The following is a 17,999-nucleotide window of genomic DNA, read 5'->3' as shown; positions in this document are numbered from 1 at the left end:
TGATCTATTTAAGGAGTTTTATTACTCACATATATATTGATCCATAAACAACATCAAGTTCCATTTCCATTTATAGTTTGAATCTGTAAAAAGAAATAACGTTATCTATTGTCTTTGAAGAATTGGTTTTTTGATTCAACCTTGTTTCTGAGACTCACTATGTCCTGACATGTGCTGTCGTTACCCAGTTTTCCCTGATGAGTGAGTGAGTGGCCTCCCCATTGCTTGAGTGTCTTATGGCTTAGGCACCTGTGCTCTGCCGGTCAGGTTGAGCACCTAAGTTCTTTGCATGTTTTTCCTATCACAGACAGTGTTGCTATGCACATTGTTACACGTCTCCAGGACCTGTGTAATAATCTCTCTTGCATTTTTTGAGTTGAAGTTGAGTGAATTTATAACTTGTAAGACGATGGCAAATAGTTTTCCAAGCAATTGTATTATTTTACGCCTCTTCGTAGGAGTATGTAAATGATCCTGTTTATCCACATCTTTTCCAACACCTGGTTAGGTCAAAATTCTTGTTTGTTTTTAACAGACACATAATAATTGCCCGTATTTCTGATGTAGAGAGGGATGTTTTGATGCATGCATACGCTGTGTAACAGACAAATCAGCTGGGCGCGGTGGCTGAACCTGTAATCCCAGCACTTTGGGAGTCCGAGGCAGGCGGATCTCATGAGGTCAGGAATTCGAGACCAGCCTGGTCAACATGGTGAAACCCCATCTCTACTAAAAATACAAAAATTAGCCGGGCATGGTGGTGCATGCCTGTAATCCCAGCTACTCGGAGGCTGAGGCAGCAGAATTGCTGGAACCCAGGAGGCGGAGGTTGCCCTGAGCAGAGGTCGTGCCATTGCAACCAGCCTGAGCAACAAGAGCAAAACTCCAACTCACAAAAACCTAACAGAACAAAACACAACAAAAAGACAGCCAAATTAGAGCAGTTAGCATGTCTATCACCTCACACGTTTATTATTTGTGGTTAGAACGCTCAAAACCCTTTTCTAGCTATTTTGAAATATACACTATTGTTAACTGCAGTCTCCAACAGAACGCCTGCACTTTTTCCTCATGATTGTAGCTTTGTACACATTGAACAGTCTTTCCCTATCCCTTCTCCAGCCCTCCCCAGCCTCTGCTAAGCACTGTTCTACTCTCTTCCTTTATGAAATCAATGACTTTAGCTCCCAGGTATGAGTGGGAACATGTGGTGCCTGGTTGATTTCATTTAACATCCTGTCCCCCAGTTCCATCCATGTTGCTACAAATGGCAGAATGTTGCTATTTTTTTGTGACTGAATAATATTCCACTGTGTGTATATACCACAGTTTCTTTTTTCTTTTTTGAGATGAGATTTCCCTTTTGTTGCCCACGCTGGAGGGCATTGGTGGGATCTTGGCTCACTGTAACCTCTGCCTTCCGGGTTCAAGCAATTCTCCTGCCTCAGCCTTCCAAGTAGGTGGGATTACAGGTATGCATTACCACGCCCAGGTTCAAGCGAGTCCCCTGCCTCAGCCCCCCAAGTAGCTGGGATTACAGGTGTGCATCACCATGCCCAGCTAATTTTTGTATTTTCGGTAGAAACTGAGTTTTGCCATGTTGGTCAGGCTGGTTTCGAACTCCTGACCTCAGGTGATCCACCAGCCTTGGCCTCCCAAAGTGCTGGGATTATAGGTGTGAGCCACTGCACCCAGCCTATACCACAGTTTCTTTGTCCATTTACCTGTTGATGGACACTTAGGTTGATTCCATATCTTGGCTATTGTGAATAGTGCAGCAGTAAACCTGGAAGTGCAGATATCCCTTGGATACTGATTTCCTTCCTTTTGGGTAGATGTCCAGCAGTGGGATTGCTGGGTCATATGGTATATCTACTTTTAGTTTTTCAAGGGACCTCCATGCTGTTTTCCATAGTGGTTGTGTTACTGGGAGAGGGGCAGGGTCATCAGTTCTTGTTTTCTTGGAAGAAAATGCAGCCAAGAGACACAAAGGTTAAGTAGCAGTTTATTGGAAGAAGATAAAGTACATTCCAAGAAGGAGCAGCTGGCTGGGATGGAAAGCGACAGCAGCAGCAAGGTTTATTTAGAGACAGCACCCTCCAGATGACAGGCAGAGCAGCTGCTGAGAGAGTGAATGAGCCCGCAGCAGCCGTGCTGGGACTCTATGAGGCTCTTCGTGATTATTCTCGGAGGGGCTTGAGGGAGTGTCACTTGCAATCGTGTTTTAGGCAGTCTCCTTTGGTGCACATGCTTGTGGTTGTACATGGCTGGTACACATGTCCATGTCTCATTAGCATTTCAAATGTCCACCCAAGGGTGTGCTTTTTTTTATTACAATGAGCAAAAGACTACTCTAGGGCACGTTTTTGGAGGCATGCACGTGCTCATCAGCAAGAAAAATGGCATACCACACTTATCTCCAGCTGGGGCCTGATACATCCGCCCTTCAGGGCAGAAGGAGCCCAACCATGAGGCCCCAAGCAGCCAGTATGGCCGTTGTCTTTTTTGCTGTCAGTGGGCAGCGTCTCCAGTACTACTTTTCCCTGGGGTTCCCTTGCCTGCTCATTTCTGGCTATCTACCTTCTCTAACAGGTGAGCTAATTTACACTCCTAACAACAGTATATTAAGTCGTCTCCTGTCTCCACATCCACACCAACATTGGTTATTTGTGTGTGTGTGTGTTTAGACAGAGTCTTGCTTTTTTGCAAGGCTGGAGTGCAGTGGCGTGATCTCAGCTCACTGCAATCTCCGTCTCCCGGTTTCAAGTGATCCTTCTGCCTCAACCCCCTGAGTAGCTGGGACTACAGGCATGTGCCATCACGCCCAGCTAATTTTTGTATTTTGAGTAGAGATGGAATTTCGCCATGTTGGCCAGGATGGTCTCAATCTCTTGACATCATGATCTGTCCGCCTTGGCCTCCCTGGGATTACAGGCACCCCGCCATTTTTTGTGTTTTTAATAGTAGCCATTCTAATTGGGATGAGGTGGTATCTCATAGTGGCTTTGATTGGTATTTCCCTGGTGACTACTGATGTTGAGTAGTTTTTCATACACCTGTTGCCCATTAGTATGTCTTTTGAAAAATGTCTGTTCAGGCTGGGCTGGACGTGGTAGCTCAAGCCTATACAATCCCAGCACTTTGGGAGGCTGAGGTGGGCAGATTACCTGAGCTCAGGAATTTGAAACCATCCTGTGCAACATGGTGAAACCCCATCTCTACTAAAATGCAAAAAATTAGCTGGGTGTGGTGGCACGTGCCTGTTATCCCAGCTCCTCAGGAGGCCGAGGCAGGAAAATCACTTCAACCCAGGAAGCGGAGGTTGGGGTTGAGCTGAGATTGTGCCACTGTACTCCAGACTGGATGACAGAGCAAGACAAAGAAAGAAAGGAAAGAGAGAGAGAGAGAGAGAAAGAAAGGGAGAGAAAAAAATGTCTATTCACATCTTGCCCATTTTAAAATTAGAGTATTTGTTTGTTGGCTATTGAGTTGAGTTCCTTATGTATTTTAATATGAACCCTTGTCAGAGGCATAGTTTGCAAATATTTTTTCCCATTCTGCAGGTTGTCTCTTCACCTTGTTTCCTTTGCTGTGCAAAAGGTTTTTATATTGATGTAATCCCATTTGTCTATTTTTGAGGTTTTACACAAAAAATCTTTGCCCAGACCAATGTCTTGAAGCATTTCCTCAATATTTTCTTGTAGTGTTTTCATAGTTTTAGGTCTTAGATGTAACTGTTTGATCCATTTTGATTTGCTTTTTGTATATGGTGAGAGAGGGGGGTCTAGTTTTATTTTTCTGCATATAAGTAACTAGTTTTCCCAGCATCATTTATTGAAGAGGCTGTTCTTTCCTCAGTGTGTGTTCTTAGCATTATGTTGAAAATGAGTTGACTGTTAAGTGTGTGAATTCACTTCTGGGTTCTCTATTCTGTTCCATTTCTTTGTGTGTCTGTCTTCATGCCATTACCATGCTGTTTTGGTTACTGTGGCTTTGCAATACATTTTGAAATCTGGTGGTGTGATGCCTCCAGCTTGTTCTGTCTGTCTAGGATTGCTTTGTTTATTCAGGGTCTTTTGTGGTGCCATATGAGTTTTAGGATTTTTGTTTTTCTATTTCTGTGAAGAATGTCATTGGTTGTTTATATATATATATATATAGAAATTGCATTGAATCTATAACTGCTTTGGCTGTATGGTCATTATAACAATATTCTTCTAATCCATGGGCATAGGATAACTTTTTAATTGATTTGCATCTTCTTTTATTTTTATTTTTTCTTTTTCTTCTATTTATTATTTTTTTTTATGGAGTTTCACTTTTGTTGCCCAGGCTGGAGTACAGTGGCTCTGCCTCCTGGGTTCAAGCGATTCTCCTGCCTCAGCCTCCCAGGTAGCTGGGATTACAGGCATGTGCCACCACACCTGGCTAATTTTGTATTTTTAGTAGAGATGGAGGTTTCTCCATGTTGGTCAGGCTGGTCTCGAACTCTCGAACTCAGGTGGTATCATTTGTAATGTCTCTTTTTTTCCTCTGATTTTACTTATTTGAGTCTTTTTTCCTCTTAGTTTAGCTAAAGATTGTTCAATTTTGTTTATCTTTTCAAAAAAACAACTTTTTGTTTTGTTGGTCTTTTGAATTTTTTTTTTTTAAGAGACAGGGTCAGGCGCGGCACGGTGGCTCACATCTGTAATCCCAGCACTTTGGGAGGCCGAGATGGGCGGATCACCTGAGGTCAGTCTTGTCCCACTGACCTTGTAGAGGAGATGAACTTATCAATTAGCCCTGCCAAAGACTCAGAGCACCTCTTGACCCTTTGTACTTGTCCAAATTCATTTATGTTCTTAGCGGCCCTCAGGAGATTAGAATGTGTCAAGTCCTGTCAGTGCCCCAGACAGGGGAGATAGAAGCCAGCCCCTTCAGGTGCAGCTGGAGACGTTGGGGCATTAAGTGTGTGTTCCAGTTTATTCTATCCTGAAGGAAAAGCTGGGAGCATGAGTTTATCCCCCACTTGCTCTGCAAAAAGCCAGACAGAGGATCTGTGGCAAGTGCCTGCACTCATTTTTAAACTGCACACTCCTTCAATGCATTGTTTTGCTCTTTGTCACCCCCAGGGGCCTAGCAAATGCTGACTCCTCTCTGCTTAGAGATAGACAGGTTGGAAGCTTGATGTTATCTGTTGAGCAAACCAGTGGGAGCTGCTGTGGAAGTGCTCACCTGCCTGTTCAGGGTCTCAGGAGCACTGGTGTGCTGCTCTGTCAGCTCCCAGATGCATGGAAACCCCAGGGCAGCAGCTGCACATGTGCAGACAAACTCCTTCTAGGGAGACAGTGGGAGTCAGGCCTTTTTGCCTTTTCACCCTGCACTGGGCCTGGGGCGATGTTTTTTGGTCTCTGTGCCCCTGTGGGACTCAGAAATACAGAGCCTTGTCAACTCCCAAAGCTTGGTGATAGAGGAGCTAGTCCTTCGTTTGAGAGGGGTAAGCGTTGTGTACTCAATGTGTGAAGTTAGAGACCTGATTTTATCATGGAGCAGGGGGTGGGAGAAGGCATGGGACTTGCCCACACACCTGTCCAGACTCCTGGAAATCTATTGTTTACCTGCCCATTGGCTCCAGGTGCAGGCTGGTTATTACTAGAAGCCCATCCCTCGGGCAATAGGTTGGACAGCCCGCAGACATACCCTTCCAGGGAGAAACTGGGAGCCTGGCATTTCTGCCTGTTTGTGCTGAGTGCAGGGGCACAGCTGCTGGAAGAGCTCACGTGCCCATTTAAAACTGCCTCTTTGCCCTCTGTGGTCGCAGAGGATTCATAGCTGCTGACCCATGTCTGCTGCCAGAGCTAGGTGAGCTAGCAGCCAAGCCCTTGAGTGGGAACTGCAAAAGCTGGGGCTGCCTATGTGTGGTCCAAACCCTCGCCTCTCCAGGAGAAAGCTGGGCACAGGGATTCCTTCCCCACAGTAAGGTATTGTGCCTACGGTGGGGCTTGTGGTGCGAGTGTGTCTCAGCTTTTCCAACCCATCGCGATATGGATGTTTTCTCCATTGCCCCATGTGCTAGTTTCTGGGTTTCTTTCTGAGGGAGTTGATTTGTGTGTAGATGGGAGTTTTTCTGTGTGTCCACGGGAAAAGGGAGCCCCAGGAGCCTCCTTCTCTAACCATCTCGCTTATGTCACCCTCTGTGATTCTTTTTATACATAGGTAATGATTCAGTAATATTTTGTTGAGGAATTTTGCATTTATGTTCATGAGAGATACTGGTTTCTAGGTTTTTTTCTTATGTCTGTCTGGTTTTGGTATTAGGATAATGCTGGCCTCAGAATGAGTTAGGAAGTGTTCTCTCTGCTTTTGTCTTTTGGAAGAGATTGTAGGGAATTGGTATAATTTTTCCCATAAATGTTTGGTAGAACCCATTGTTCACTAGTGAACCCATCTGGGTGTAACTGAGTACTCCCATTCTCTAAGAGATAGTTAGTTTCATTACTTTTCTTACTGTTATTTTCTTTTCACTTCCCCTCTTCCCTCCCCTGCCTTTGGTCCTTTAGAAAAGCAAGTATCACCTCTCACCTCCCCCTCACCAGACATTCCCTGCAGGGGTAAAGAAAGAATCTGTAAACTTGGAGATAGGTTGAAGGAGGTTTGGTTGAGAACAGGGCAAGTTCTTCCAGCTGATCTTTCCTGAGACTTAGCAGTAGATTTGCAGCCCAAAGTGTACCCACTAGGGAACTCTCCCTGCCAGGGGGTGGCCTCAAAACTTCCACACTCCAGGGGTTTGCCTTTCACCCACTAGGAAGGCATGGAGAAGGCATATCCCCTTGGCCACCTTTACAACTTACTTCTGCCCAGGCAGGTGCCAACTCAGCTGCCCAGTGCATAACTCGGTACAGCTGCCTGGTAGATAACCGCCATTGCTCACTCCCCCCACCCCCGCAACACACCTTATGAAAATGTCCCTTTCTCCTGCAAAGGAGAAATGGCACATTAAAAGGCAGGATGCGTCATACTCCTTCCCCCAAGCTGGCTTCAGAATAAATTCACATTTTTGTATAAAACCTTCTTTTGTATCAGATTTCTTTGGTGTCATAGTTAGTAGAACTCTGTATGCAGTGAGCAGCTAACCAGCTTTTCAGCTGCATGGGCACTATGTTCCATCTTCCTTCCGTCCTCAGTCTGGAGAACCTCAGTCAACCTGTCTCTAAGTTTATGGATTTTTCTTTTGCCAGCTCTAATCTGCTGTTGACCTCCGCTAGTAAATTTTTCATTTCAGGCCAGGCACGGTGGCTCACGCCTGTAATCCCAGCGCTTTGGGAGGTCAAGGTGGGTGGAGCATGAGGTCAGGAGTTCAAGACCAGCCTGGCCAACATGGTGAAACCCCATCTGTACTAAAAATACAAAAAATTAGCTGGACCTGGTGGCGGGTGCCTGTAATCCCAGCTACTCGGGAGGCTGAGGCAGAGAATTGCTTGAACCCAGGAGGCGGAGGTTGCAGTGAGCCAAGATTGCGCCACCGCACTGCACTCCAGCCTGGGCGACAGAGCAAGACTCCATCAAATAAATAAATAAATAAATAAATAAATAAATAAATAAATTCATTTTAGTTATTGTACTTCTCAACTCAAGAATTTCTGTTTGGTTCTTTTTTTTACAGTTTTTGCTTTATTGGTACTCTTTATTCAGTGAGGCAGCATTTTCATACTTCTTTTGACATGGATGGTTTTCTTAGTTCTTTGAACATATAACAGTTAAAGTCTCTGTTTAGTAAGGCCAACATCTAGCGTTTCTCAGTGAAAAGTTCTTCTGATTGCTGTTTTCCTGTGTGTGGCCATACTTTTCTGTTTCATTATGTCCTGTATTTTTTGTTGGAGAAAGAACATTTTAGATAATATAATGTGGAAACACTGGACATCAGAAACCCCCATACCAGCGTTTGTTGTTGTTGCTGTTTTATTGTTATTGTCCTTGTTGTTGATCATTGTTCAGTGACAACTTTCCTGAACTAAGGCCGGGTGCAGTGGCTCACGCCTGTAATCCCAGCACTTTGGGAGGCCCAGGCGGGTGGATCACGAGGTCAGGAGATCGAGACCACCCTGGCTAACACGGTGTAACCCCGTCTTTACTAAAAATACAAAAAATTAGCCGGGCGTGGTGGCGGGCGCCTGTAGTCCCAGCTACTTGGGAGGCTGAGGCAGGAGAATGGCGGGAACCTGGGAGGCGGAGCTTGCAGTGAGCCAAGATCATGCCACTGCACTCCAGCCTGGGCGACACAGGGAGACTCCGTTCCCCCTCCCAAAAAAAAAAAAAAAAAAACTTTCCTGAACTAATTCTGTGACATCTATCTTCCCTGTAGTGTGTGGCCACTGACTTCTCCATTTGGTTACTTTAGTGGTCAGATAGTAAGTAGTCAGAGATTTCCTTAAATGCCTGAGCCAGTGAGTCTTCCAGTATTTGCTGAGGGGCTGTGTGTGTCTGTTAGGGCACACCTTCAAAGCGCAGGCAGTTTGCGATTCTGTATTTGCCTTCATTGCTTTCTTGCATATGGCCTTGTGGTCAGTCAGAGGGGAGAGATCAGAGCCCTCTCAGGTCTTACATGGGCATGCGCATGGCCTTCCAGATCCTCAGGAATGTATCAGTGCTTTTCAAAGTCCCTGTGGACATCTCATTCCCCAGGCTGAGTGCAGTGGTAACATCACAGCTCACTGTAGCCTCAACATCCTGGGCTCAAGTGATCCTCCTGCCTCAGCTTCCCAAGTAGCTCTGACTACAGGTGTGTGCCACCACACTCAACTGATTTTTAAATTTTTTATAGAGACAGAGACTTGCTATGTTGCCCAGGCTGGTCTCAAACTCCTGAGTTCAAGCGATCCTCCTGCCTTGGCCTCTTGAAGCTTTGGGATTATAGGCATGAACCACTGCAGCTGGCACTGGAGCTTCAGTTTTAAGAGGTGTTCTCAGAAATCAATACCAAATTTACTGTTCATTGATCACTTCATATGTGGTGTCAGCTTAGGTTTGCGGTAGGCTGGGGAGCTAGGAAGAGACAAAGTGATGAGTGCTCCTGTGTGTCTAGGTAGCAGGACATGAGAAGCAACTCTGAAGACCTCACTAATTGGCTGTTCCTTTTCTCTGTGGCTGTTCTTTTCTCCAGCACGATGCTGCCCAACTCTACCTCAAACTCTGGAACCTGATTAAGGACCAGATCACTGATGTACACTTGGTAAGAACCTAGAACCAGAGCACTCGGAAGTTTAAGATGCTGCTCATTTGACTCAGCTGTTGTTCCTGTAGTGTGTAGAAGAATAAGAGAGTTAATCCACATAAAACACTTACCACAGTTTCATAATATTGTTACTGGTAATATTTTGCACCTTTGTGAGTAGGACAAAGAGCATTAGTGACTACCATTTCTAGAGCTTCTGTCTCTTGGCTCCACCTTCTGGCAATTGGCCTGACCTGGCTTATGGTGGTGTTCCCATCTCACCTCTCTGCTCTCCCTCTTGCAGGTGGAGAGGCTGCAGGCCCTGTATATGATACAGGTGAAGGACTCCTTGATTTGCCTTGACTGTGCCATGGAGAGTAGCATAAAGAGCATCATACTCACCCTCCCACTTTCTCTTTTCAAAGCTCCTGAAGACACTGGTAAGGGGACTCTCTTGGTATTTGCTCCTTCTGTATGTGTTAGTCCATTTTCTGTTGTTATGAGTCAATATCTGAGATTAGGTAATGTATTTCTTACAGTTCTGGAGGCTGGGAATTCTTGGTTGAGGGGCTGCACCTGGTGAGGGCCTGCCTGCTGGTGGGTACTCTGAGAGTCCTGAGGCGAGGCAGTGCAGGGCATCACATGGTGAGGGGGCTGAGCATGCTAATGTGCCAGCTCAAGTCTCTCTTCCTCTTCATATGAAGCCACCAGTCCCACTCCCAGGATAACCCACTAACCCATTAATCCATGAGTGGATTAATTCATTCATGAGGTCTGTGCCCTTAATGACCCAATGACCCCCTCTTTTTTTTTTTTTGGAGACTTCCTGTCACTCAGGCTGGAGTGCAGTGGTATAATCTCAGCTCACTACGATCTGTGCCTCCCATGTTCAAACGATTCTCCTGCCTCCCGAGTAGCTGGGATTACAGATGCCCACCACCACACCCAGATAATTTTTGTATTTTTAGTAGAGTCGGGGTTTCACCACGTTGGCCAGGCTGGTCTCAAACTCCTGGCCTCAGGTGATCCACCCACCTCAGTCTCCCAAAGTGCTGGGATTACAGGCGTGAGCAACCTCGTCCTCCCTAAATATTTCTCAAAGACTTCACCTTTCCATCTAGCCACATTGGGGATTCAGTTTCAACCTGGGTTTTGGGGAGGACAAACCCTCAAACCATCGCACCACATAATACAGTGTGGCCAGTTCCCCCTTGCGTCTTTGATCTATCTCTGGCTATGGAAAAGTCGCTTATTTCATTTTCATGGACAATTTCTCCTTTATTTTGGCAAAAATGTTTTTCCCTCCTACCTCCACCTCCCTCATACTGCTCCCTTAACAGGAGCCCCTCCTGTTTTCTTCCTCCAGTCAGTAGGTGCCCTTTGAGATCCTGCCAAGGGGACCACACCAGGCCAGGCATTAAGGGGGATATGAAGAAAACCAGAAAAAAAGCTGAAATCCTCAGCTGTAAAGTGTGGGGAGGCTGTACCCGCTACAGTTCAAAAATCTCATGTTCAATTTTAATCCCCAGTGTTGGAGATAGGGCCAGTGGGAAGGATACTGGATCCTGGGGGAGGGTTTCTCGTGAATGGTTTGGCACCATCCCCCATGGTACTGTCTTTGTGACAGTGAGTTCTCATGAGATCTGGTTGTTTAAAAGTATGCAGCCAGGCTGAGTGTGGTGGCTCATGCCTGTAACCCCAGCACTTTGGGAGGCCGAGGCGGGTGAATCACCTGAGGTCAGGAATTCAAGACCAGCCTATTCAACATGGTAAAACCCTGTCTCTACTAAAAATACAAAAAATTAGTCGGGTGTGGTGGCAAGGCCTGTAGTCCTAGCTACTCAGGAGGCTAAGGCAGGAGAATCACTTGAACCTGGGAGGCACGCCCCTGCACTCCAGCTCATTTACTTTTGTGCACCTGCTCCTCCCATGTAAGATGCCTGGTCCTGCTTGGCCTTCTGCTATGATGGGGAGCTTCCTGCAGCCTCCCCAGAAGCAGATGCTGCCGTGCTTCCTGTCAGCCTGCAGAACCATGAGCCAATCAAACTGCTTTTCTTATGAATTACCCAGTCTCAGCTATTGTCTCACAGCAGTGTGAGAACAGATGAATACAGTACTCTAGGTGGGAAATACCGACACTTTCTTTTTTCCCTATTCTCTTGGGTGGGACAGGAGGACGCCCTGCACTGCTTCTTCCAGCCCAGGGAGTTATCAAGCAAGTGCTTCTGTGAGAACTGTGGGAAGAAGACCCATGGGAAACAGGTACTCATTCCCTAGATCAGACTCAGCTGTCCCTCGGTGCACATGGGGGATTGGTTCCAGGACCCCTGTGTGTACCAAAATCCACACACACTCAAGTCCCCCAGTCGGTCCTACAGAACCCACGTATAGGAAAAGTTTGTCCCTCATCTATGTGGTTGTGCATCTGGGATACTATATTTTTTGATGAGCATTTGGAACTCGTGCCTCTATGAGGGAGGGCAGACTGTATTTATTTAAAACAATGTGTGTATAAGTGGACCCACACAGTCCAAACCCGTGCTGTTAAGGGGTCAATTGTCCTTCACTAGCCTAGGGTTGCCCCCTGTGAATTTCCTGATAGAATCATCAGAGGCCCTGAGGGCACCCCATTTTGGTGAGAAAGGGAATCTGGATCTGGCCAGTAGTATCTGGGACACTGGGGTTCTAATTTCTAGAGCCGTGGATGTGGCTTCTCAAGTGGCATCACCGAGAGGGACCAGAGAAGAGGGCCTGAGAGCAGCCAGCAGGGCATTTCCCTCGAGGCGAGATTAGCTCCCTGGAGCAGGTGCCGTGGCTCCCCGGGTCCTGGTGCCTCGTGTGGGGACCGCATGGTGGTACAATAGCCAAGTTTTGCATTATTGTCAGAGGAGCTCAGCAGATCCAGCAAACAGGAGCCTTAAACTCCGTGATGTCACCCTGCTCCCCTCTTTTTGGGAAGAACGCGTCACTAGCCCTGACATTCTCTGACTCTCTCGTTCCAATCATGTGATTCTCCATCAGGAATTCACAGACAAGAAAGGTCTGCCACGCCCTGGACTTCCCCCAGAGAAATCCAGGACCTTCCCTGGATTTCAGTCAGGTCCTTCCGATGGCGTGAGAGCCCTGTGATACTGAGGAGCAGGTGGGTTGCTGCTGACCTCTTTGCCATCCTGCCCCTCCCCAGATGCCTCATCCTTTCCGTTTTCCCTTCCCTCACCCCGAGTCTGCTAGAAGCCACCCATTCCTCAGAGATTGTCCCCAGCCTTAAAATACTTTCTTCTTTCTAAATATTGGATTTGTGTTTATATGCCTCACAGTACTGAGGGAAGGAATCCAGAATTCAGTAGGCTTCTTTGGAAATAACATGTGGAATACATAGAAATGCAAAGGCAAACATGTCATTGTGGGTTCTTACTACCAACCAAACTTTCTTCCCAAAATGGCCTGTGCCCACTTTGAGGATAATCATAAAGTAGCCAGTTGACTGGACCACATTTAATCAGAGTAAAGGTTAATTTTCTTGTCCTGAGATAATAACTTATTGAGAGATTCTGAGAAAAAAAAAAATGATAGAAGGCCAGGCAATGTGGCTCATGCCTGTGATCCCACACCTTGAAAGGCTGGGGTGGGAGGATCACTTGAGCCCAGGAGTTTGAGGCTGCAGTGAGCTGTGATCTATCACTGTACTCCAGCCTGGGTGACAGCACAAGACCCTGTCTCTAAAAACAAAACAAAACAAGAAATACTAAGGAAAAAAAGACACAAATATCTTTTCTTCATAGATTTGAAATGCTACATAGCAAATTTTGTATTCCCGTATGTACAGGTCTATTTTTGGAGTGTCTCTTCTGTTTTATTGGTCTGTTTGACTATTTATGCTCTAGAACCATGGCATTTAGAAAATTAAGGCCTGATAATATGTTAAAATAGCTCCTATTATAACATGGTTTCTTTACCTGCTTAGGCAGTATACATTTCATAGGATTCTCTTTTTCTTCTAGTTCTTTATATTTCTACCTACACATTTTACCTGATGAAATATATTTAAAATTGTTTTTCTCTCAAAAAAGACTTTTATTGGCTGTGTGCAGTGGGTCACGCCTGTAATCCCAGCTCTTTGGGAGTCCAAGAGGATTGCTTGAGTCCAGGAGTTTGAGTCCAGCTGGACAACAAAGACTCCATCTTTGCAACAACAACAAAAATAACAACGAACAAGATTTTGTTATGGAATATTACAAACAGATACCAAAGCATGGAGTGAGGAATTAGCCAGTGAATCCTTGGCTATAACAGTTACCAAAACTCATGGCAGGTCTTGCTTTGTCTATAACCCACCCTGTTTCACCCAACCCTGTACAGGGTTTTTCTGAAGCAAATCCCAGACCAGACTTCATACTATTTTATTTGTAAATACTCCATTATGTGTCCCTAAAGAATAAGCACTCAAAAGATAATCATCTCCATCTTGTAATTCCTTAATAGCATCAAATATCTGGCCAACGTTCAGGCTTCATGTTGTATAATCTGTGTGGTTTGCTTGAATCTAGATCCAAACGACGCCTACACAAACAACACAGATGGAGTCTCGGTTTGTTGTCCAGCTGGACTCGTAACTTGCATTTAGTTACGTTTCTTTCTTAAGTTCCTTTTAGATTTCCGCTCCTTTTCTTTTCCTTGCAGTTGATTTGGTTGAAGATTTTTTACATAAGCCAGAACTGGCTAGTTGGTTTCATTTAACGTGTTCCTCTAACCTTTTTATTTTTTGTAAACTGATATTTAGATACAGATATTGCCCTGCATTTTGTAAAGTCCTGCACAAAGTCTGCAAATGGAAACAGGGATAATTCCAGCCTCCACTGTGGGTGACCCAGCTTTGTGTGTGCTGCCCTTGCCGTCTGTCTCCCCTCTGCCTACAAAAGACTTTTGGCTGGGTGTGGTGGCTCAGGTTAGGGCCATTCCTGGGCTTGTGGAGAAACAGAACTCTGTTCTGATGACCCCCACCCCTCCCAGGGGAAAGTTCTAATCTTGCCTTGGCTTTGGGGGCCTCTCTCGTGACCTGCCTTCCATCTCCTGTGTGCTGTGCTCTGCCAAGCTGCTGAGCCTTCACAGTTCAGGATCCACACTCAGGAAAGCCCCTCCTGGAGGGTGCCCACCGGCCTTGGGTCAGGACTGTTTTCTAATATTCTGAAGTCCCAGAGTCGGGTTTAGGGTGGGCAGGTATAAATGTGTGAGGCAGTCATGTTTGTGGCGGTGGGTGAACTGTCTCGTGCCTGTCTCTTTCCAGCCTGGAGGGCAGTATGAGCTTTTCGCTGTGATCGCGCACGTGGGAGTGGCAGCCTCTGGTCATTACTGTGTCTATATCCGGAATGCTGTGGATGGAAAATGGTTCTGCTTCAGTGACTCCAATATTTGCTTGGTGAGAAACATCATCCACAATTGCCTCCTGTCCTGGATTGGCCACCTCTAGCAAATGCTGGGCCCGGGACTGCGTGGGGGTCTGAGATCAAGACACACTGTGGTCCCGCTGTCTCGGTGTGGGGCCTTTGATGAGGGTTCAAGCCTTTTTCGGCCTGAAGTCCCCATGTGGTTTGCACCTCGTTCACTTCCCTCCACTTTGAAGTTTTTGGTGCTTTAGACTCATGCCCTGCGGCTTCGTGCTTTGTGGGAAATGTCTAGAGAGAGCAAGGAGAGTTAGAAATATGTAAGGTCTCTGGGAGAAGCATGACCAAGTTTAAACACAGGGATGAAAGCGCTAAAAAGACTTCATTGCACATGATGTCCTGCTGCTGATGCTCCAGGCTCTTGGGAGTTGCTAGAGGTGGGCTTGTCTGGAGGATGAGGGGTACATTGTAACGCCCTGTCCTCTGTGGGTGCTTGTGTCAGCTGGCTGCTTGACCCCATTTGTTTCTGGCTTCCAGGTGTCCTGGGAAGACATCCAGTGTACCTACGGAAATCCCGGCTACCACTGGTAAGAAATGTTATTTGGGTAATGGGAGCGTGATGAGCTCACATAGGGTCCTTGGAGTTGCGTGAAACGCCTGTGGATTCCCCTGTTACTAACATGCTGATGGCTCACTGTCCGCCTCATCTCCAACACTCACCCCACCACCCCATGCTTGCCTCACACATCACACTCCAGGAATATTAAAGTACAGGTAGCTCAAACAGCCGTGCCCTCCATCTCCCCTCTGCTGTGCACATGCACTTCCTGGCTGTATTGTCCTCTCCTCCTTTACCATCTAAGCCAAATCCCAACTCATGTTTTCATACTCATGGTCTTTTCCTACCCTGTAAAGCCTTTACTGATTCACTCAGATTCCTAGGGGCTCGCTGTATGCTTTTTTTTGGTTTTGTTTTTTTGACGGAGTCTCGCTCTGTCACCAGGCTGGAGTGCAGTGGCACAATCTTGGCTCATTGCAACCTCTGCCTCCTGGGTTCAAGCAATTCTCCTGCCTCAGCCTCCTGAATAGCTGAGACTACAGGCGTGTGCCACCAGGCCCAGCTAATTTTTATTTTTATTTTTTACTAGAGATGGGGTTTCACCATGTTGGCCAGGATGGTCTCGATCTCTTGACCTCGTGATCCACCTGCCTTGGCCTCCCAAAGTGCTGGGATTACAGGCATGAGCCGCCGCACCTGGCCTTCTTGTATGCTTTTACTGCATTTGAGCATACTACTTTTACAGCAGAGATCACAATTTTTTTTTATTTTATTTTTAGAGATGGAGTCTTGCTTTGTTTCCCAGGCTGGAGCACTGTGGTGTGATCATAGCTCACTGCAGCCTTGAACTTTTGGACACAGGTGATCCTCCCTTCTCAGCCTCCTGAATAGCTGGGACTACAGGCATGCAACACCACACTTGGCGCATATATATATATATATTTTTTTTTTTTTTTTTTTTTTGAGACGGAGTCTCGCTCTGTTGCCCAGGCTGGAGTGCAGTGGCGCGATCTCGGCTCACTGCAAGCTCCGCCTCCCAGGTTCCCGCCATTCTCCTGGCTCAGCCTCCCGAGTAGCTGGGACTACAGGCGCACACAACTGCACCCGGCTAATTTTTTGTATTTTTAGTAGAGACGGGGTTTCACCGTAGTCTCGATCTCCCGACCTTGTTATCCGCCCGCCTCAGCCTCCCAAAGTGCTGGGATTACAGGCGTGAGCCACCGTGCCCGGCACCTGGCATATTTTTAAAAATTGTAGAGATGAGTTCTCACTATGTTGCCAGGGGTGGTCTCAAACTAATGGTCTCAAATGATCCTACCACTGCAGCATCCCAAAGTGCTGGGATTACAGTCCTGGGCCACTGCGTCTGGCCTGTTCTTAGGTTTAATTTCATATATTTGACTGAATGCTGTGAATACCACTGCAAGAAGTTCTCATCTGAGATACAATTTATGCTGAATTGTGACTATTACAAACATCCAGGGATAACTAGTCATGCATTATGGCCCTAGATTTTTTTTTTAAATGTGATTTGGCGAATGACTTTGGAGAAAATGGCAGATGAAAGACCTCCAAAAATTATTTCCACAAAAAAAATGAGAAAACTGGCAAAAAGTTATCACCATTACTACTTTTTTACTATTACCATTTTTTTTAAGAGAAAGGTCTTGCTCTGTTGCCCAGGCTGGAGTTCTGTGATGCAATCATAGCTCACAGCAACCTCAAACTTCTGGACTTAAGTGATCCTTCCACCTCAGCCTCCTAAATAGCTGGGACTACAGGTATGCACCACCGTGCTTGGCTAAAGTTCTCATTTTTTGTAGAGAGGTGGTCTTGCTATGTTGCCCAAGCTGGTTTTGAACTCTTGGACTCAAGCAATCCTACCACCTTGGCCTCCCAAAGTGGTTGGATTACAGGCATAAGCCGGTGCGCCTGGCCCATTAACATTTTTAGACTTCAGGAAATTAGCTAAAAGCCTGTAATAATCCAGAGGATGTTCATTGTAGGGGGAAAAAAAGAAAAAAAAAAAGGTATGTAATCTCACAACAGTGAGTTTTGTGGCAGTTTAATTTTTCTTTCTCCTGTCTCCTACTCTGCAGTTCCACAGTAACCCAGAAAATTAAAGTTCACATTTACGGTGAACACCAGCAACCCAACAGCAGAAAAGCTGGATCTCCCTCAAAGCTTTATTTCCAGGAATTATCACAATTGAAGTGTTTGGTGGTTCTCTGTAACACCTGACTTGCTAGACTGCATTTGACCTGCCTTGGAGCTTGTCCAAGGCAAAAAGCTTTTCAATCTGGCACAATTGTGAAAAACAGTGACGGGCTGGATGCAGTGGCTCGCGCCAGTAATCCCAGCACTTTGGGAGGGCAAGGCAGGTGGATTACTTGAGGTCAGGAGTTTGAGATCAACCTGGGCAACAATGTGAAACGCCATCTCTACAAAAAATAAAATTAGCTGGGTGCAGTGGTGTGCACTGTAGTTCTAGCTACTTGGGAGGCTGAGGCTGGAGAATTACTTAAACCTGGGAGGTGGAAGTTGCAGTGAGATCATGCCGTTGCATTCCAGCCTGGGTGCCAGGAGAGAAGTCCTGTCTCAAAAAAAAAAAATAAAAGATAAAAGAAAAAAAATTAGCCAGAGTGGGGACATGCACCTGCAGTTCCAGTGAATCAGGAGGCTGAGGTAGGATGAGTCCAGGAATTTGAGGCTGCAGTGAGCTATGATCTTGCTGGGTGCACTCAACGTGGACAACAGAGCAATACCTTGTCTTAAGAAAACAAAATACAATGACAGGCAAATGTTTAACTTTGTGGCTGCTTGACCTGGTGGATAACAGCTGGGGCAAACAATAGCCTAACTAAAA

At 46.1% G+C, this 17,999-nt stretch overlaps 3 protein-coding genes and 1 pseudogene across 7 annotated transcripts in view; 3 read left to right on the top strand and 1 right to left on the bottom strand.

Annotated features, from left to right (window-relative positions):
* The window catches only part of LOC114670549 (immunoglobulin lambda-1 light chain-like), a 349,019-nt gene that overhangs the window by 235,309 nt on the left and 95,711 nt on the right, over positions 1 to 17,999 (top strand). The gene's annotated exons all lie outside the window — the stretch shown is intronic.
* The window catches only part of LOC106996055 (immunoglobulin lambda-1 light chain-like), an 801,838-nt gene that overhangs the window by 706,884 nt on the left and 76,955 nt on the right, over positions 1 to 17,999 (top strand). The gene's annotated exons all lie outside the window — the stretch shown is intronic.
* Positions 7,634 to 17,999, bottom strand: part of LOC144331910 (uncharacterized) — a 28,466-nt gene continuing 18,100 nt past the window's right edge. Inside the window, exon 3 of the transcript XR_013399513.1 lies at positions 7,634 to 8,012. The gene's annotated coding sequence lies outside the window, so the exon portion shown is untranslated. The remainder of the gene's footprint in view (positions 8,013 to 17,999) is intronic.
* Positions 9,137 to 15,443, top strand: LOC107000587 (ubl carboxyl-terminal hydrolase 18-like; annotated as a pseudogene). Its single transcript, XR_013398854.1, has 6 exons — positions 9,137 to 9,211; positions 9,498 to 9,650; positions 11,366 to 11,483; positions 12,166 to 12,335; positions 14,478 to 14,609; positions 15,112 to 15,443. The product of XR_013398854.1 is annotated as an ubl carboxyl-terminal hydrolase 18-like (transcript).

The sequence above is a fragment of the Macaca mulatta genome, chromosome 10 (assembly GCF_049350105.2).
Source record: "Macaca mulatta isolate MMU2019108-1 chromosome 10, T2T-MMU8v2.0, whole genome shotgun sequence".
Classification (NCBI taxonomy): Eukaryota; Metazoa; Chordata; class Mammalia; order Primates; family Cercopithecidae; genus Macaca; species Macaca mulatta.
Note: the sequence above shows the minus strand (reverse complement) of the source record. Positions and strands in the feature narration are given on the sequence as shown.